Here is a 22222-nt window from a genome sequence, read left to right as displayed (position 1 = left end):
GGCTCTGAGGCTTCCTGGGAGGTGCAGGCCAAGGTCAACTACCACCTGTGTCCTGCCCAGGGCCACCTGGCATGAGCTACAAAGCAATTTGCAGATGGCTACTACTTGTGCTGAGCTTATGCGAGGCAAAACTATGAACCAAGACTGGTTGCTGTTAGTGCCAGGGCTTGGGCCACTTAGAAAGACATATGGGGCACACTGAGACCAAATTCTGCTTGTTTGAGAGATTTAGAAAAATCTGAAGCATGAGACAAGACAGGCCATCTGTATGGAGAAGACACTGGCAACAGCTTGGGTGTGCCTGAAAGTTGGGTGGGGCAGGGTCTCAGGGAATCACCAGGATGGGACAACCTGTGAGTCAGGTTTATGGAGTCTCAGATATGGTGCCCACCTGCCAGCTTTATCGGGGGAGGGATTGTCAAAGGAATGATGGTCTCTGTCAGCTCTTCTGTCCCAGAGATTGCTGCCACCCCCACCCCCTAGTTCTCACCTTGATGCCGAATGTTCAGTTCCTCCATGTATATTTCTGGTACCTTTCAAGCTGCTGTCCCAGTGCAGGAGCTCAGACGGAGTGAGTCTGAATAAGTCTGTGTACCACTGGTTTTTACAGCCAGAAGTTATGGGACTTCTCTTCCTGGTACTGGACCCCTGTGATGTGGAGCCTCGTATGAGGTTGGGACTCCTTGTTCCTCAGGGTGGACCTCTGTAGCTGAGATATTCCTCCCAATATTTATCTGGTGTGGAACTAGCCTATTCCAAGTTTCCTCCCCTCCTACCAGTTTCCATGTGGCTTCTTTAATACCCTTGCAGGACTTCCATACAGACAGATTTCAAATGTTTCATTCTGTAGTTCAGTTGTAATTTTTATGTAGTTGTGGGAGGAGGTAAGTACCACCTTTAACTATACCACCCTCTTGCCTGAAAGTCTAAGGTTTATTCTTAAAATAGATATAGTACTTATCCTATATAATAAAGAAGTAATGTGCAAATTGACTGTCACACACTCGCACAAGATGGCCGCCCCTGTGTGGACACAAGATGGCCACCACAAGATGGCTGGCAGGGGAGGGCAGTTGTGGGCGATCAGGCCAGCAGGGGAGGGCAGTTGGGGGGGACCAGGCCTGTAGGGGAGAACTGTTGGGGGCGATCGGCCTGGCAGGGGCCAATCAGGCTGGCAGGGGAGCAGTTAGTCATTGATCAGGCTGGCATGGGAGTGGTTAGGGGGTGACCAGGCTGGCATGGGAGTGGTTAGGGGGTGATCAGGCTGGTAGGTAGAAGCAGTTAGGGGCAATCAGGCAGGCAGGCAGGTAAGCGGTTGGGAGCCAGCAGTCCTGGATTGTGAGGGGGATGTCTGACTGTGGGATCGGGCCTAAACCGGCAGTTGGACATCCCCCAAGAGGTCCCAGATTGGAGAGGGTGCAGGCTGGGCTGAGGGACACTCCCCCAGTGCACAAATTTTGTGTACCAGGCCTCTAGTATTTTAATATTAATATCTAGTCTAACCTTTAAAAAATAATTGCTGTAGACTATATCTCAGGAAATATCTGAATATCACTAATATATGCACAAAAGTCACAGATTCTTAAAAATTTTTAAACATTTACCTAGAACTATTAGAATTGTAGAGACATATTCTGCAAAAATATTGATTTATATGTTGTGACATTATATATCTTTCCCATTATATGCTTTTGCTTTTGTTACTGATTTTTGTTGTCTTTTTATTTTTATATTTTTATAATATATTTTTATTGATTTCAGAGAGGAAGGGAGAGAGAGAAACATCAATGATGAGAAAGAATCATTGATTGGCTGCCTCCTGCATACCCCCTACTGGGGATCAAGCTCACAACCTGGGCATGTACCCTGACCAGGATTCAAACCGTGACCTCCTGGTTCATAAGTCAATGCTCAACCACTGAACCACGCCATATATTTTTATATGCAGATAGTTAAAATGTATTTTGTATCTGATTGTACAGAGAGCATAACAATATCTTTTTCATTCTGGGTCATTGTTCTAACTACATGTCATCAAAAGGAAGGAAAAGATGAATTTATCAACTTAAGAGCATTAGGATGTGTACAAAGAGTTGACAGAAAATCTTGTTTAATCAGGATTATGTTTCCTATAAAATTGAAGTCAAGACCATTACATAGACATAATTCAATCATTTATACAACATTTTAAATTTCACATTTAATTAGAAGAAAGTTGTATTCAGTTTTTGCACTATTGAAATATATTAAGTATTTCTGAGGGACAGACAAAATGTTTCCTTTTGTATTATATTTTTATGGAACAGATAATTTTGTTCTGTATCTGCTAAGTGTGAAGAGCTTTGTTATATTATGAACACTATTATGAACAAATTACTTTGATAATTTACCATGATAATGCATAATAATTGGGCATGCCCAATTTGACTTTAGAAAGAGTATATTTAGAGAGGTTTAAAAATAGTGAGTATGATGAAGTTAAATGCATCTTCTGATACTAATTTTGATTCCAACCATCTGATATCAACAGAATACTACCCTAAAATTAGAATATTTACTAGATCAGAAGAAGGTATCATTCACAATTACATAAGGATTATTTTCCATATTCTTAAGCTTAAAGACTTTGAACATCTTTTTTTATTCTTCCTGTGAATCTGGAAGGCTGACAGAGTTGCTTGGAGGTTACCTTTAAACAGATTTCTGAATTCTGCCAGAAAATGTGTTACTTTATGTACTTGCCAATATTTGGCTCTAATTTTTATTTACATATCAAAAATTGTATCCAAAACTGCTTTTGAAGCTATAGTTAAAAATAACACTAAAAAATTGCTAAAATATTATTTTAATGAGCCATTTAGAAAATTAGCATTTAAATAGAATTAGCTCCCACATATTCATCACCTAGCTTCTGCAATTTTGCCAATTTTGTTTAATTTATTCCCTCACTTTTTTTAAGGAAAAAAAATATTGTTAAAGAAAATCTCAAAAAACATGCTATTGTACCACAAACAATTCAGTATACATTTTAAGTTGATAAGAACTTTTATTTTTAACTGCCATTCAATTTTCATACTTTACACAATTCAAAAAAAAATATTTTTTCAATGTTTAGCTATTGAAAAATATCAAATTTTCTGAAAGGTTGAAAGAAAAGTGAAATGAATACCTGCATATACTTCCTTCATTTAGAATTAGCAATTATTAAACTTTTCAATGTCTCTCAATTGTCCAAAGACTACCCATTATAGTTACAGGCAGTCCTTGGGTTACATGGGACTCGACTTACATCATTTCATGGCCATCTCCCATTTATTTATATAAAAAAAAAGTTCCATAATTTCTATGTATGTACATATGTGCTTTATGTTTTTTTTTAATTATTTATTTACCACAAGTAAAGGTCAGGAATTATTATCTTTCTTTTAAATTGTTTTTACTGTTTCACTTCATTACTTCTGTGTATGTGCTCCATGTGAGTGATGTAGGTGCTTATGTAGGTGGGTTCCGACTTAAGGCGAAAATCACGTTACATTGCACTGTATGAATGCGGATCTCCGACATAACCCGAGGACCTACTGTATTTATTTTATTCTCAATGTAGGGGTTAATCAAGAATAATACTTTACAGTTTGCCTCCCTTAATCTAGAACATTTCCCAAGTTTTTGTTTGTGTGTTTTGTTGTTGTAGTTGTTGTTTTCTTGTGTGTCTTTCATGACATTGAAGTTTGAAAGTAATCCAGACCAATTGTTTTGCAAAATGTCCTTCAATTTGCCTGGCTTTCAATGGCCTGATTGTTGCCTCATGATTAGATTTTATTTATTTATTTATTATTTATTGTTAATTTTCACCAGAGGATTTTTTTCCCATTGATTTTTCTAGAGAGAGTAGAAGTGAAGGGGAGAGACAGAGAGAAACATTGATGTGAGGCACATCGATTGGTTGCCTCTCATATGTGCTCCAACTGAGGCAAGGGATGGAGCCTGCAATCAAGGTACCTGTGTCCTTGATGAGAAATTGAACCTGGGACCCTCCAGTCTGCAGGCTAATGCTCTAACTACTGAAAAAATTGGCTAGTTTAGCAGGAACATTACATGGTGTTTATGTAATATTCAAGAAGTATCCTATATAATAAAAGCCCAGCAACCAAAATGGCAGAATGACCAGAACGACTAGAGACCAGAACGACTGTGGCCTGGCTGGCCCCACCCCCCAGTTGGAACCCCCAATCAGGTGTGTGGCCGGCCCATGGCCCCTTGCTCCAGACGGCCCCACCCCACAGCGGGGACCCCCACCTCGATTGGGGGTGTGGCCAGCCTTCAAACCCCCTTGCCCAAGCTGGCCCTACCTCCCAGTGGGGACCCCCCCCCCCCGATCTGGAACCCCCATCAGGCCAGGCCGGCCAGCCCCCACTTGTGCACTGGGCCTCTATTCTATATAATAAAAGAGTAATATGCAAATTGATCCTAAAGGCTGAACAACCAGAATGACTGCTCGACCAGTCACTATGAGACACACTGACCACCTCTAGGTCCCTTTCCTCAGCTGACAGGCTTCGATCGTCTGATGGTGAATGAAGAACTGGGGATGGGTGGCAGGGGACGTGGGTGGTGCCAGGCCAAGGCCCCCACCCCATGGGTCACCCCACACACAGAGGGAGTAAGACCAAAGAGTGGGCGGGAACGGCCAACCTATCGGTACCTTCCCCCGGCTGTCAGGCTCCGATTGCCTGATGGCGAATGGGGAACCAGGGGTGGGTGGCGGCGGGGGCTGGGTCAGCTGTGGGCAACCAGAGAATATGGCCCTGATCTCAGGCCAGGCCTAGGGACCGTACCTGCACACAAACTTCATGGGCCGGGCCTCTAGTATGGTATAAATTTGTTCCATTATTGGTGATATTGTATTTGCTCATCTGGCTAAGGTTGTGTCCATCAGATTTCTTCATTTTAGTTTTTCTCATTATAAATAATAAGTAATATGAAGAATACAACTTAAATAATATGTAAATATCTTATGTCCCCCAAATTTTCACTAAAAAATTAGTACCTGTATTATATTATCTTATACACAATCTTCATATAAAGCTTCCTCTTTGCCTATAAATATCTTGCATTGTTTAGTTTAAATTATGATCCAGACAAAGTTTACACATTTTCTCTAATAGTACCCCTTCCCACTTTCCTCACGCTATCTCTCATATTTTTCATTGCTTTGTTACATAAATTGGATCAATTACCTTGTAGAATGATCCTTTCCTTATTTTGTATTCAACTTGAACTTTTATTTTCCTTATTTCTTGTAGACTGGTATTGATGTCTAGAGAACTGATTAAATTTAATTTCAGATTTTTTTCTAAAGCAAATACTTTATGTGCTGCTGAGGTCTTCCTATTTGTCTCTTAAAGATAACATCTTAACTGGTTTTATTTTGCAACTAGAGGCCTGGTGCATGAATTCATGCACAGGTGGGGTCCAGCCGGCCCACCCCGGTCACAGCCGATAGGGCTGGGCAGGCCGGGGGGAGGGATCACAGGCAGTTGGCGGGCTGGCCCTGACCCCTAGTCGAACTCCTGGTGGAACTCCTGGTCGAGAGGACAATTTGCATATTAGCCTTTTATGACATAGGATGGTCTGACAACAAATGACACAGTTCTATTCTCTGAAGGTGGGCTCACTGCCTGTGTAGAAAGTGCCATCACTTTCAGGATCTGAGTATGGACAAACTTTTAAATCAACATTTTCTTGCTCATAAGCATCTTATTATAGCTATGACCATAAAATAAAGAGAAGACTAACAGAAAATACATCTGTGTGTGCAAGATTAAGACTAAAAGTGGGAAAACTTGGAGCAACAATTACCTTTGTCCTGTAAAAGTTGTACTTTATTTGTCTACATGACATCTGAAAGACAGAGAGGATTTTTAAAGCAGAGCAAGAAGAATTTTCCAGTTGAGTAGCTATGTAACATCTGAAGTTGTACTACTTCCATATACACAGATATAATGCAATGCCCTTTTTAAATAGAATCCTTAATTTTTCAAACTAAGAGGGCAATACAATTAGTCACCCAACTTTTGCCTGAATATCTCCAATGAAAGGGTGCACTCTTCTCTCTGAAAAGACAATTCTATCTATATAATAATCTATATAATAATAGAGGAATATACAAATTGTCCAGGATGCCATCACAGTAACAGTAACGACCAGCAGGCTGCCTGTGGTGACAAGGCCGGCAGGGGCATTAGTGAAGGATGACCAAATGACTCAACAGCAGGCTGTGTGGGGCGACCAGGCTGGTGGGGAGGGGGGCAGTTGGGGGCATCGAGGCCAGCAGGGGGGGCATTTGGGGGTGACCAGGCTGGTAGGTGGGGCAGTTAGTGGTTAACAGGCAGGCAGGAAGGTGAACAGTTAGGAGCCAGCAGTCCCGGATTGTGAGAGGGATGTCTGATGGCTGGTTTAGGTCCGATCCCTGGGATTGGGCCTAAACCAGCAGTCAGACTTCCCCTGAGGGGTCCTGGATTGGAGAGGGTGCAGGCTGAGTTGAGGGGACGCCCCCATACATGAAATTCATGCACTGGGCCTATAGTTGTTAAATAGTTGTATTTCAAATGATACAATTTTTTCTACATTTTCTTAAAAGCTGTCTCCCTATAAACTCCACATTTAGATTCTACTTAGGCTTACTGTGAAAATTTAGAGTAAATTCATTTTCTTAAATTATTGAAAAGCACAGCTATAGCTTCTCCTGTCTTTTTAGACCACATACAACCAGAGCCTCATCCAGGGATCTGTCCTGTCACAAACTGACACACCTTTGGAGACTAGCTGGCGGCATGGGTGTGTAAAGTTGGCTAGGCTAAGGTGGAGAATCCATATCTTATCTAAAGAAGATAGGCAGCAGCATCCCAGATTGTCATCAAAGGGAATATGTGGGGTTTATGCTGCAAGATCTTTTAGTTTCTGAGAAAAATCTAGAAATCTAGTTTGTATGAGAAATCTTCTGATTTCTAAATATTAGTATACATTCTAAACTTCAAAGCACTGTGTAGTTTAGCACTGTCTAAGCCAAACAAAAGTCATTTGAATGGACAGATTCTACTTGTCCACTTCCCCCTCTGACTTGTGTTTTAATAATTCTAACATTGAAAGATACCCATACTCCTGGTCTTTTTCCTTTGGAGGTCCTGTAATTTATCCATCACCTTCTTAAAATATAATTCATGGAGTTGAAACCAGTTATGTTATGATACTAAGATCATAAAATTATCAGTTCTATTAATTCAGCTTAGGTACTATTCTCTTTTGCCACTTTATCATTCATTATCTCATTTCAGTGTGGTCTACTAGAATATCCAGATTTTTTTCTCATAACCTGCTTTTAAGCCATATAATGCCTCTCTAATAGATTTTCTTTTCAATACTCTAACCCTGCATCTGTTTTTAAAACTTACCTGTTCTTTGTTATTTTAAAACTTTTACATGGCAGTTGCATGTTTTTCTTTAAATAAATATGTTTACCTTTGAATAAATAAGAGTTTGTAATGGGAAAAATCTTAATAATGTTTCCGTGTTTAACTTGAGTAGAGGTTGTGTAGATCACAGAAATATGACAAAGATATTTGTTACATAAAAGTCTGATTGGGAAGAAGTGATGCTTTCCTTTTTCAGCTCTTTAAAGAAATGAAATAAACATTTCCATAAGATAGAAACATGTTGTTTAATTTTGTATTTGGCAGGGCAGGCTGAATCTCAATCTGATTATCTGATATAAACTATTGCAATATCCATTAAAAAGTCATTCTGTTAATGGCAACAAATGTGCAAATGTTGTTTCCTTTACAAATGATAATATACTACTATAATAGTTGTTATTATCTCATTAGCTAAGATAGCAAGCAGTTTTTGTTTTGTGTTTTTTTAAAAAGTGTTTCTAATTTAAGACCATTCTCTGTTGGATGCCAGCAGAAATTCTAAAAAATAAGTGGTTTTATTTTTTTACATGGTTATAATTGATCAATTTGTTTAAGGTCTTCAATACAAATTTGATTTTTAAGATGGAATTAATGAAAAATACCATCATATATTTAAATATCCAAACATGATAGACAATACCAATTTCTAGATTTTTCAGTAGTGCTTACTCTTTAATAAAAACTACAATAAAAAAAAAAGGAAAGGAAAGAAAACAGAAAAATGGGCACAGGACACGAAAAGACATTTCTCAAAAGAAGACATACAGATGGCCAATGGACATATGAAAAGATGATCAACATCACTAATCATCAGGGAAATGCAAATCATAATCACAATGAGAAATCGCCTCACACCAGACATAATGGCTATCATCAAAAAGTCAACAAATAACAGTTTGGGGAAGATGAGGAGAGAAAGGAACTCTTCTGCACTGTGATTGGGACTGCAGACTGGTTCAGCCCCTCTGAAAAACAGTATGGCGATTCCTCAGAAAACTAAAAATAGATTCATCACAGGAACCAGCAATTTCACTTCTGGGTATCTATCCAAAAAAAAAAAACGAAAACACTAATTTGAAAAGATATATCCACCCCTATGTTCTCTGCAGCCTTATCTATAATAGCCAAGATATGGAAACAACCTATGTGTCCATCAGTAGATGAATAGATAAAGAAGATGTAGTATATATTTATATACAATGGGATATTACACAGACATAAAAAAGAATGATTTTTTTGCCAGTTCCATGGAACTGGAAGGTATTATGCTAAATGAAATAAGTCAGGCAGAGAAAGACAAATGATGTATGACTTCACTTATACTAGTATATGGAATATAAAAACAAAACAAATAAAAAACAGACTTGTAGAAACAGAGAACAAAGGGATAGTTAGCAGAAAAGTGGGGATGAGTGAATGGGTGGAAATTCGAAGGTGAATGTAATCAATAATATTGTGATAAGTTTACGTTGTGATAGATGATTACTAGGATTAGAAGGGTGGTCACATTGTAAGGTATAAAAATGATGAATCACTATATTGTACACCTGAAACTAATATAACAATTTAAGATTGTATACCAACTATATACTTAAATAAAAATAAATTAAAGTTTTTAAACGAAGAAGAAAAAGAAGAAAAGAAGCTTGAGCCCTACATTCTTTCATGTTTCAAAGTTCAAATTTATTTCTAATTTTTATTACTGCATATTTTGTCATATATCTTTTACTTTTGCAAAATAAAATCATAACATTATCTAACATTCTTTCTCTTCTCCTGTCGTCTCTTAAAGTTCAGTGATGTTTGATATTGGGACTTTGTAGGATGAAAATCTGGTTATATGGAATAATAAAATGTGTGATAATAAAACTGGGCAATTGAAATTCTATTTAAGTTTTGAAAATTTAAATTTTACTGCCATTTGTAACACAAACACAACCAAAAGAGAAAGCACACTACTCTGAAAACAGCGTAATCATCAGCTCTAAGAGTGTTCACTTAAAGAAGAAAAAGTCACATAAATGTTGCTTGCTCTTTTACCTTTGTTCCTCTAAGTGTTCCATAATTTTCATGAAAATAATCCTGATTATGAAGCCATTTTTATGCAAATTTAAAGTCAATTAGCAGTCAAGTTTATAAAAGGAGACTGTGAGTTATATAAGTATGTATATCATGTTATAGTTGATGTTGTCTTTATTCCGATCACCTATTCATTATGTTAGGTGTGTTTTTTTAAAGTGCTAATAGAAAAATCCCAACAGAATGGACTTTGATAGAGTATGACCAGAATAGGGTCTACATGTGTGCATTGCTGGGAAGCATAGATTTCCTGCCTACACAGCATCTACTATCAGTCTTTTTGTCCAAATATATTAAAGCACTTTGTTGATGATTAGAATTGAAAAGTGTTGATAACATAATGAAGCCAAATGCCAACTCCAAGTAGCAAGAATATAGGACACATTTAAAAACTTGATTTCTAAAGGTTAATTTTAAGGCAAAGAAGCATTCAATGGTTTCATTTAAAATTAAATGCATAGGGAGTAGATTGTCCACTGCTCAAATTTTTAAATAATTTTGTTTTTCCTAAAAAACAGTTTAATGGCTTCTTGGTGGAGGAAGTGCAACAACTATAGTACTTGTATGTTAGCCATTTCAACACATCCCAATGGCTGTGTTACTATAAAATGACTAAAAAGTTGTGAATGTTTCCATTTATTTTCAATCAGCAATGTTTGTGAAAACTGGTAAATTTCCATAAGCCTCCGCACATAAATACCCAGAACTCTGAAATTGAACTGTTGGCTGGGTATGCACCCAAATAGAGGAGAAACGAGTGATATAGCCTCCATTAAGTTCGTCAGTTCAGTGCCACCTTCTGTGTGGGCTGTGGACCAGTCCACACTCAGAGGAGATGAGAAGTTGTGTGGGGGCGATTAGGAATTGTCAGAGCACCTTGACATTGCTGCTATTTTTAAGCACATGATCAGTGGGCTTGTCTGTTAAATCTAATTGGAAGTAATTGAGCTTATTTTCTGCTATCTCGCTTCATATTTTCATTTCATGTTTGTAATTTCTTTTATCACATTTCACAAGGAGATGTTGTACAATTGATGGGAAATTAAAACACAACAAAACATAAGGGTTCTTCACCAAAGTTTGATAAGAACTGATCTAAATGTTAACCACCTGGGGCCCTGAGTTGTGTTACCCTCTTTTCAGAATCCACCAGGCAAGTAAGTGCCCGGGGTGACACTAAGCTACTGGATGCCTGGCTTCACAGATGTCAGCACTCTGTAAGAACTCTAGTTATTAATTTTTAATTCACCCTTTCTTCTCATATTTATTAAGATGGATTAGTTTAGAAAAGATGACAGACAGTGCCGAATGAAATCTGGAACAATATTGATCTACTAGTACCGTGGTCGGCAAACTGCGGCTCGCGAGCCACATGCGGCTCTTTGGCCCCTTGAGTGTGGCTCTGCCACAAAATACCACGTGCGGGCGCGCACGTACAGTGTGATCGAAACTTCGTGGCCCATGCGCAGAAGTCGGTTTTCGGCTCTCAAAAGAAATTTCAATCGTTGTACTGTTGATATTTGGCTCTGTTGACTGAAGAGTTTGCCGACCACTGTAGGTTCAACCCTGTCTCCATTCCTCACTGTGGAGGCTCTGTAACATCAGTGGTCTCTCTGGCAGGGTCCCTGTAAGTACCAGGGGGTGTAGGCTATGCAAAGTACCTGAAACATAGCAGGTGCTCAACAAAGAGAGAAAGGCGGGCCTTTCCCTTTTCCTTTCTCCTCTGAACACAACAGAGAAAGCTCAGTTTTAAAATGCATGGCTGAAACTGGCTCCGACGATCCTGATCAACAGTTTTGACAAATGTATATTCATTACTTAAGAAATATTTTGGAGGAGTCCTATATTTTTTTGCTTTTATAAAACTTTCTATGAGTGCAGATTGCTATGAATATACAACCAAAGGAAAGATATAAATCAGTTAGATGTTTCTCTCTACCTGCTGATCCCTACAGGAAAGCTGTGACAATAGACAAGGGGATAATATCATAAGCCATTATTATTTTCTCTATCAATGAAATGATTTATAATGATCATTGGGCAAGCTGTGTGCTAATAATGAAGTCATTCGGTATAATTTGTAAAAGCGACATATGGTGATACACCACTTCCTACTGTTTTACATTTATTTATAGCTTAATTATCTGTTGTTATTGTTAAAGGGGTTGTTTTGAGATTGAACAGTAACTGAGCTCAGCTGATGGCAAAAAATGTGTAAAAATGCGTTTAGCTTATTTTGTTATGTCTCCTTTGCAACCCAATGACCAAATCTCTATGATTTGAATAAGTATTTTGTGTTTGGTTTATAGATTAGATACAGTATTTACTTTCAATTTCTATTTGCATATAGAAAAGTTTTTATATCTGGTGCCATTAGTAACATGATTGCATTGTTAGATCCAGTCAAGGAATAAATTCGGCTCATTTGAGAACATTTTTTGTCTGCTGCTAAGATACTGTTTCTAAAATTACTATGGTGGGTAATGACCACAAAAGTGTTAATGCCCTCAGCAATGTGCCTCACTTACTTCCTCAATGACTCGTTGGAAATGTAGGTAGTCATATTTTCAATTTTTCCCCTTGAATTCCCTTTGGCTTGAGCACTATCATGCATAGCAGTTTTCCTTTCATCTTTTGAGTGTGTATGCGCATGTGTGTGATGCAGTTAGGTTGCACACTTTTTAACAGTAGTTTAATGACAGTTACTTTGAGAGTTAAATAATTGATTTTGTTTCCCCTAATTTGCCTTTGTTTATAGTTATTTGATATCGTATAAAATTATTTGATTTTAAAGCAAAACAATTAACAACACAGTGTTTAAATAATGTGGGAAGGCACTACATAAATAGTTCTTCGAAGAACATTTTGGCAGACTGAAATGATTAACACTAATTATTGGTGTCCTACATTCACAGTGCTGTTAGAAAATTACTCTCCATAGTAACATATTGTGCTATTTTGGCTTCCATACAAGTTGACTTCAGGGGATGCAACCAAATTTATTATAAAAGGTCACATCATTGAAGATACCACTGTCTAAGCAGAAAACAAAAATGCCTTAGTGGGGCATTATGGTATTCACACTACTAGCTAGAGAATGACAAAGTTACCATTCTTTAAATTAGAATACATTTAACAATTTTGTGTTGTGGAAGTGTTTAATATATAAATTAAATGATCTACAGAACCCTCAGTTTATGTAGCATCCCCCAAAACATAAGGGTGTTTAATAAGGGGCAATGCCAGTGATCCATGCCAATTATTAAAATGAATAAATAAGTACATTAGTTAAACTTTGTAAGGAATTAAAAATATGCTAATTATTTAAGCTATGTTATGTCAGAAGCAAATGAATGGTCATCATTTTTTTGTTTCCTTTATTTATTTATTTTCTTTTTTAAAATTTAAATTCTTTATTGTTTAAAGTATTACATGAGTCTCATTCCCCCCCCCCCCCCCATTGACCGCTCCCTGCTGCTCCCATCCCCCAGCACATGCCCTGACCCACTTCTGTCTATGTCCATTGGTTATGCTCATATGAATGCATACAAGTACTTTGGTTGATTTCTAACCCCCCTCCTTCCCCCACACCCCCGTCTTCCCTCATAGGTTGGACAGTCTGTTCCATGCTTCTATGTCTCTGGTTGGTTCTATTTTTGTTCATCAGTTTATGTTGTTCATTATATTCCACAAATGAGTGAGATCATGTGATACTTACCGTTCTCTGACTGGCTTATTTCGCTTAGCATAATGCTCTTCAGGTCCATCCATGCTGTTGCAAATGGTAAGAATTCCTTCTTTTTTTTTACAGCAGCGTAGTGTTCCATTATGTAGATGTACCACAGTTTTCTAACCCACTCATCTGCTGATGGGCACTTAGGCTGTTTCCAAATCTTAGCTATGGTGAATTGTGCTGCTATGAACATAGGGGTGCATATATCCATTCTGACTGGTGTTTCTGGTTTCTTGGGATATATTCCTAGAAGTGGGATTACTGGGTCAAATGGGAGTTCCATTTTTAGTTTTTTGAAGAAACTCCATTCTATTTTTCACAATGGCTGCACCAGTCTGCATTCCCACTAGTAGTACAAGAGGGTTCCTTTTTCTCCACAACCTCACAAGCACTTGTTTGTTGATTTATTGATGATAGCCATTCTGACAGGTGTGAGATGGTACCTCATTGTTGTTTTGATTTTCATCTCTTGGATGATTAGTGACTTTGAGCATGTTTTCATATGTCTCTGGGCCTTCTGTATAACTTCTTTTGAAAAGTGTCTATTTAGGTCCTTTGCCCATTTTTGATTGGATCATTTATCTTCCTTTTGTTAAGTTTTATGAATTCTCTGTAAATTTTGGAGATTAAAACCTTATCGGACATAACGTTGGAAAATATGTTCTCCCATGCAGTGGGCTTTTTTGTTGTTTTGTTGATGGTTTCTTTTGCTGTGCAGAAGCTTTTTATTTTGATGTAGTCCCATTTGTTTATTTTCTCCTTAGTTTCCATTGCACTAGCAGCTGTATCGGTAAAGATATTGCTACTACATATGTCTGCTATTTTGATACCTATGGATTCTTCTAAGATTTTTATGGTTTCCCATCTTACATTTAAGTCCTTCATCCATTTTGAGTTTATTTTTGTGTATGGTGTAAGTTGGTGGTCTAGTTTCATTTTTTTTTTGCATGTATATGTCCAATTTTCCCAGCACCATTTATTGAAGAGATTGTCTTGACTCTATTGTATGCTTTTGCCTCCTTTGTCAAATATTAATTGAGCATAATGACTTGGGTCTATTTCTGGGTTCTCTGTTCTGTTCCATTGGTCTATATGTCTGTTCTTGTGCCAGTATCAGGCAGTTTTGAGAACAGCAGCTTTGCACTATAGCTTGATATCTGGTATTGCAATCCCTCCAACTTTGCTCTTCTTTCTCAAGATTGCTGTGGCTATTCAGGGTCTTTTTTTTAATAGTCATCATTTGATACAAATAAAGGACATTTAAAATCCCATACACTTTTCTGGTCCTTGTGCAGAGTAATAATGATCCAAACCAGACCTATGGCCTGTAGTGCCTTGGTAGTAGTCCAGGTTCTCTTTAGTTATCTTCTTAGCTGGTTTGGAGCTAATTCATATGAAGGTTATAGTGTTTCAGAAGACCGAAGAAACCCAAGCAATGCTTAGAGAAATAGAGTTACACAGCTTGATTACGCCAGTGGTCTCAGAGAAGCTGCTTCCAAAGTTTGAGCAAACCAATATGGTGGAAGCCCTTCTTTTATCCCCCTTTGGTTTCTTTGTCCCCCAAATATGGATGGGGACTTCCGGACCTTTCGAGGGCTTTGCAAAAAGCCCATGGGTTGGGATGGGTGTCTTGAGATCATATGTAAGGGCCTGGCCTGGCGCCAGCACTGATAACCCCTTCCAGGGATTGTGTATTGTTCATGGTTTATAGCCTCTATAGAATTTGAGTATTTAGGTAACAGGTCTTGCAAGACCAGATTGTGGAGGAAAGGGGCAGTGACTTAATTATAGGCTATCAAGAATGTACATTAGGTTATTGCACAGATTCAAATTGCTAGCCCCCCAAACATCAGGGTTACATTGGAATTAGCCATTTAGCCTTCTCATTCCCCCCTCTTGTCCCACAAGCTTTTTTTAGCCTTGTGGTACAATGACTATGGGATGTTACTATGAACAGGGACAACGACCACTCTTAGCTGCTTCCTGCTGATCAGGGACAATGACCAAGAGATTAACATCCCGTTTCTTCCTCTCAGAGGGGTTTGTAGGGAACTCTTCTGGTTTGTAAGACCATCTGAAGTTTACAGTCATCTAGGTGAGGTGAGATAAAGCAAGTTAAGAAATTTAGAAGACATGGTCCTAATGTTATGGCTATGAGTAACATTAACAGTGGTCCTGCCAATGGGAGAAGCCATTTCCAGACGTCCCCCCCAAAAAAAAACACCACAAAACACCAAAACAAACAAACAAAAAACAAACAAAACAAAAAGAAAACAGCCCAGGACTCGGATAGCTCCTGTCTTCTTTTTATTGCTCTTTCGGTTAGATCCTTAGCCTTATCCCTGACAATGCCTGACTAGTTGGCGTAAAAGGTGGAATCTGATTCCACCTTTCTCTGCCATTAGTAAGTCTAATCCCCTTCTATTCTGTAGTACTACTGTGGCTAAGAAATCAACTTGATCCTGTAAGGCAATTAGAGTCTCAGCTACTCTATGTTTTCTGAAAATTCTTGGGTCAAAACTTGATAAGAGGAGACAGAGTGAGCTATTCCTCCTATCCCAGCTCCTATGCTACCTACAATTCCGAGCGCTATTAGAAGGGGGATTACTTGCAGAGCCCTCTTATATCTAGTTACTGCTTAAAGGGGGGTCTCAAGGGATGGTTGTTGGGTATAATAGACATATCTGGGGTTAAGTAGGCAGGAGCACACACTCCCATCCAGTTTGCTGGCAGGCAGAGGTAAGCAGTGGTCCCACACACGTAGAATGTTCCTGCAGGGGGGCACCAGGGGTAGGTGGTGTTTTCAGCCTTGAGGGTAGAGTTGCATAGTTCATCTGGGAGGTGACCTGTTGGATGTTGGCCCTGGGTACTGCTGAAGCAAATAGGGGCAACATTAGTTAGCTGCACATTGGCCGTGACAGGTCCTACTATTTCTTCCATTAAGTTCCCTGGTTTAGTTATGTCTACTGGAGTAGCCATTAATAGGAGTGGTCCTGGGGGGAGACAAAGTCAGCAGTCCTTAGCCAAAAAAGGGTTGGTAATATTGAGGAGGTGGTGGGTTGAATTGAGGAGCTGATAAATCCGGGGGTCTAGATCATATTGCTTCTGCGACTGAGTTTTCAGCTTAGGTAGTCTGGGTGCTTTATGGTCAAGCAGCTGCCTGATAGTCATTTTTGGTTCTGGACCCCCCTCCCCTCCATCAGAGTAGCCAACATGGGTGTGGCGAGTCCAGCAAGTTACTGAGTCTCACTCTCCTTGACAGATGCGTGCTGCCCATTTATGTCTGGGCTTAATTCTTCCCGTCCTATACAGCCCTCCCCTCCCCCCGTCCACGTACATTCGGTAGCGGAGTCATAACATGCCACAGGCTGATAAGTATAGCTAACAAAAATCTGGCTTGATTGGGTTTTCCCGTAGACTACCCAGTCTAGCATATTTGGGTAGTGAGTCTCTAAGCAAGGACACGTGGTAGTGGCCCCTAAGGGAGGCAAGTATGTGCTAGCTAATATTATTAGTGGGAGCAGGCTATTCCCTCTATTCCTGTTCAGTGGGGGTCCACAGCAGTGAACCGCTAGGACAAAGAGTAGTAGTATTATGACTATTCCTGCAAGGCAGATGTAGCCAAGGATGGCATGACAAGGTGTAGTCCAACAATTCATGATGAGGCCTTTGTTTCCTTGCTGTGGTGCAGCTGGAGGGGATTCTCAAGATCTGGGGCCACCTTCCACTTGGACTGATCGCTGCTTGGTTGATGAACTGCCTTCACACGCTAGTGGTGGATCCAGGTGCTCAACTCTGCAACCTTGAGAGCTGTGGGTGTGGTTAATATGACTGGATAGGGTCCCTTCCAGGTAGGTTTGAGGGGTTCTTTTTTCCAATCCTTTACCCAAACCTGGTCTCCAGGTTTATAAGGATGTACGGCTGTTCCTAGAGAGATGGGTAACTGATCAGTAACCCATCTGTGGACCTCAAAGACAGCTTTTCCAAGTTCTTGTAGTTGCTTCTGGCATCTGATCTAAGTTTTCTATTTCTCCCAAATCTCCCTTTGGCAGAATTAAGGGAGGGGGTCTGCCATATAGAATTCCAAAGGGAGAGAAACCTACTCTGGCCCTCGGGGCACAGCGTACCCTCAGGAGTACAAGAGGCAAGATATCTGTCCAGAGTAAGGTTGTCTCTTGGCATAGCTTAGCCATAGCCTGCTTGAGAGTCTGGTTCATGCGCTCTACTTTCTCTGAACTCTGAGGCCTGTAAGCTGTATGTAGGTTCCATTTAATTCCTAAAGTCTTAGCTACCTGTTGTACTATTTCTGTTATAAAGGGTGGGCCATTATAGGACCCTATGGTCAGAGGCATTCCATACCACAGAATTATGTCCTTTAAAAATGCCTTAGTGACCTTCTCTTGCCTTTTCTGTGTGAGTGGGATATGTCTTGACCCAGCCTGAAAAGTTGCAAACAAAGACTAGTAGGTATTTATTCCTTCTGCGAGGCCCTATTTCTGTAAAATCTACTTCTAAGTCCTCAAAGGGAGCTTACCCACAGCTCTGGACTCCTATCGGTCCTACAGGACCCTGTTTGGCATTGTTCTACACACAGAGGAGGCAACGCTGAGAGACTGAGGCACACAAGGAGGGAAGACGGGCAATTAGGTAGTACTTGCCTAACAAAGCTTCTAGGGCAGTCTTCCCTAAATGAGTAAGTTCATGCTGCGGGAGGACTACATTATGGGCTAACTGTTCTGGGACATAGACCCTATGATCTGGGAGTATCCACCAGGCTTCCTTCGTTCTCTTGCTCCCTTCTTGCTGGGCCCATTCCTCTTCCTGAGGAGTGTATTTTGGAGGTTCAGATAATTCGAGGGCCAACTTGATCTGTGACGGTGCCACTTGTTCTTTAGCAGCCAGCTTGGCCACGGCATCAGCACGTTGGTTTCCTTCTGACACTGAGTCTTTCCCCTTCTGGTGACCTTTACAATGGATGATGGCTATTTCCTTGGGCTCTCCGACTGCTTCTAGTAACTAAAATATCATTCTGATTTTTGATTCCTTTTCTTCCAGCTGTCAGGAGCCCCCTTTCCTTGTATATAGCCCCATGCATATGCAGGGTAGCGAAGGCATAGCACGAATCAGTGTAGATGTTGGCACGCTTATCCTTACTGAGTTCTAGGGCTCTGACTAGGGCCCAAAGTTCTGCCCTCTGTGCCTACCATCCTTCAGGCAGGGCCTGTGCCTTGATTGTCTCAAAGTTTGATACCACTGCATATTCAGCTTGTCTTTTTCTTTCATCTAAGAAGCTACTGCCCTCTGTGAACAATACTAAGTCCAGATTCTGTAGGGGCCTGTCTGTTAGATCTGGTCCTCTATGACTTCTAGGCAATCATGCTCAGGAGCTCCCTCAGCAACGGGCAAAAAGGTGGCAGAATTAAGAGTTCTCACTGCTTCTAGTTGTACCCCTAGATTTCCACATAGGAGCCCCTGATACTGGGTCATTTAAGCATGAGTCAGCCAGTGCTGCCCCCTAGCTTCCATTAAGGTAACAACAGAATGAGGTACTTTTGCATTTAAGTTTTGTCCCAGGGTAATCTTATCCATTTCTTTGACAAATAATGCAATGGCTGCAAGGGCCCTGAGACATGGGGGCCACCCGGAGGCAACCGGGTCAATGTGCTTGGAGAGATAGGCTACTGGTCTTTGCCAGGGTCCAAACTCCTGGGTTAGAACTCCAACGGCTACCCCGCTGTTCTCGTGAACAAAGAGGTTAAAGTCCCTTGTCACATCTGGTAGCCCTAGTGCTGGGGCCTCAGTGAGCTTTGCCTTTATGGTGATGAAGGCTTTTCCTGCTTGGGACCCCAGTCGATGAGTGCCTTCTCTTCCCCTTTTAAAGCTTCATAGAGAGGCTTAGCCAGGTCTGAAAACCCTGGAATCCAAATTCGACAGAACCCTGCTGCTCCCAGGAATTCCCGAATCTGCTGCCAGTTGCTAGGGACTGGGATGGCACATACTGCCTGCTTTCTTTCAGTCCCTACCCTTCATTTCCCTTGGGTGTCTCAGAAGCCTAGATACTTGACTTCTTTCTGACAGATTTGTGCCTTTTTCATGGACACCTGGTATCCTGTTTCAGTTAAGAGTCTCAGAAGAGTTCCTTCCCAGCACTGAGCTGCCATGGAGCTAGCCAGTAGGAGGTCATCTACATATTAAAGTAGAATGTGCTCCAAGTCCTGTCCTGGGAACTTAGACAGATCAGATGCTAGTGCTCCACTGAAAAGAGTAGGGGAGTTCTTGAATCCTTGTGGCAGTCTGGTCCAGGTGAACTGCTCCTTGGCCCCCATAGTTGGGTTTTTTCCACTCAAAGGCGAACAGGGGCTGACTGGAGGGTGCCAGCTGAAGGCAGAAAAAGACATCTTTCAGATCTAGACATGTAAACCATTCCGCCTCTGATGGAATGAGTCCCAGAAGAGTGTAAGGGTTCGGTAGCGCTGAATGCAGGGTTATTACAGCCTCATTAACAGCCCACAGGTCCTGCATGGGGCAGTAATCATTAGTCCCAGGCTTTTTAACAGTCAAGAGAGGAGTGTTCCATGGTGACTGGAATCATTTAAGAAGTCCCCATTGGAGCAGCCAGTCTAAGTGGACCTGGATTCTTAGGTGTGCTTCCCTTGGAATCGGATATTGGCAGATTTTAACAGGCTGTGCCCCAGGCTTTAAGCCCATTAGCACCAGGGCATGGTCCTTAGCCAGGCCTGGAGGATTCCCTTCTGCCCAGACCAGCGGGAATTCTTTCTCTAATTCAGGTTCTAATGGTGAGGCCTTTGACTGGTGGTTATAAAGTCTCCATTCTTCCTCCCTTCGCACTGCTAGGGACAGGATCATTGGGGAGGTCTCCTCACCTAGGTGAAGCTGTGCTGAGCCATCTGGAGCAAAAGTGATCTCTGACCCCATCTTGGCTAAAAGGTCTGTACACATCAGAGGTACTGGACAATCTGGCAAGTACAGAAATTCATGAATTACTTGGTGGCCGCCAAGTTGGCATCAGCGAGGTTGGCAGAATGGTCTACAGGTCTGGTCCCCAGTAGCTCCAATAACGGTGACCTCCTTTCCTGAGAGAGGCACTACTTTCCGAGTGACTACTGAGTGCTCAGCTCCCATATCAACCATAAAGTCCACAGTCTGGCCCCCTATTTTCATTCTGATCATGCACTCGTAGGGGCCCAGCTGAAAAGAGCCCAGTCTGTCCTAGTCGGAATCAGCCATTTCTAGCCCAATGAGATCTGCTTCAGGTGGCTCTGATTGATAGCAACTAGGTGGAAAAAGAGGCCCTGTTTTCTTACTTTGCCAGTTGGGACATTCATTCTTCCAGTGTCCTGTTTCCATACAATAGGCACACTGGTCTTGTTTCAGGCTCGCTCTTCCTTTTCCCCCTGATCTGTATTCTTGCTTCCCTTTCTGATCTGTCTGGGAACCCGAGCCTCTAAAAGCCGCCGCTATTATATTGGCCCTTCTTTGTATTCTTTTCTTCCTCCTTCCTTGCTGCCCTGTCTCAGTTGATGAAAACCTTGTTTGCGATTTCTAGCAGCTCAGTTGCGTTTTTTTCCTGCAAATCCTTCTAGCTTCTGTAGCTTTCTCTTTATGTCAGGCTGGGCTTGGCCCGCAAAGGCCGCATTTACCATAGTTTGATTTTCTGGGGCCTCAGGGTTAAAGGGGGTGTAGATTCGGTATGCCTCACATAGTCTCTCACAGAAAGCTGCTGGACTTTCATTAGGCTTCTGGAAGACCTTGGATATTTTAGCCATATTGGTGAGTTTCTTTGCTCCGGCCCTGACCCCCTGGAGGAAGGCCAGCCGATATCTTTCTAGCCCAGTCCTTCCATCTTCTGAGTTCAGGGTCCAATCGGGTTCCTCATCTGGGAAGGCCTCCCTGGCCCATCTGCCTGTATCTAATATCCCTGCTGGGACCTAGGTCTGGAGCCACTTCCGAGCCTCTGTTACTATTCTCATGTGCTCCTCAGTGTTAAAGAATGCGAAAAGGAACTGCTTGCAGTCCACCCAGGTGGGCTTCTGGGTCTGGAAGATTGTTTCTAGGAGGTCTACCATGGCCTGAGGTTTTTCAGAATAAGCTGGGGTGTGATGTTTCCAATTCAGGATGTCACTTGTGGTAAAGGGCTGATAATAATAGACTGGCCCTCCCTCCTGCAAGGTCCCATCTTCGCCAAGTACTTGGGCACCCCGAATCTCCCTGAGAGGCATCTGACGTGCCGGTTGTGGTTTGGGCCCTTGGTTGGCTGAATGCAAGTGCCGCCCAACTGGCTCTGGAGAGGGGGGCAGTGTTTCTAGACTTTCCAGACCTTCCAGACCAGCGGCACATATGGAGGTGGTGAAACTGGCGGGACTTCCTCAGGAGGTCCTTGCAGAACAGGGGTTGGGTTCCCTTCTTCTCTGGTGCCTGCTCTCCTCTTCCTACTACTAAAACCTTACATTGTCCCTTTTTATTGACACAGAACTGGACCCAAGGCGGCAAGATTTGAGCAATTTCTAACCAGCTGTCTATGTAGGGAAACTGATCTGGGTGTCCAGGGTCTCCTGTGACTACATTCCAGACCACCCTGACCAGTCCTTCATCTAAAGAGCCTTCCAAGGGCCAGCCAACTTCGAAGGTTGGCCATTCTAATTCACAAAATTTCCTCAGTGTTTTGGGATCCATTTTAATACCACAATCCCCATGGAAACCCTTTTTAAAACTTTTCAACATGCAATTGATGACAGCGGGTTTACTTTGTCCTGACCCCATGATGATTGGTGGCGAGAGACAGACAAGGGAGGGGGTGACCTGTTTTCACAGATCGACTCAGATGCCCGCCTGGCCACGTCCCTCGCGGGAGCTTTGATTAATCTCAGCTAAGGTGCACCGTGTAAACTCTGGGCCTGGTCACCTCGAAGTGGGGGTG

This window comes from Cnephaeus nilssonii, assembly GCF_951640355.1.
Source record: "Cnephaeus nilssonii genome assembly, chromosome: 7".
In the NCBI taxonomy this organism is placed as follows: Eukaryota; Metazoa; Chordata; class Mammalia; order Chiroptera; family Vespertilionidae; genus Cnephaeus; species Cnephaeus nilssonii.
Note: the sequence above shows the minus strand (reverse complement) of the source record.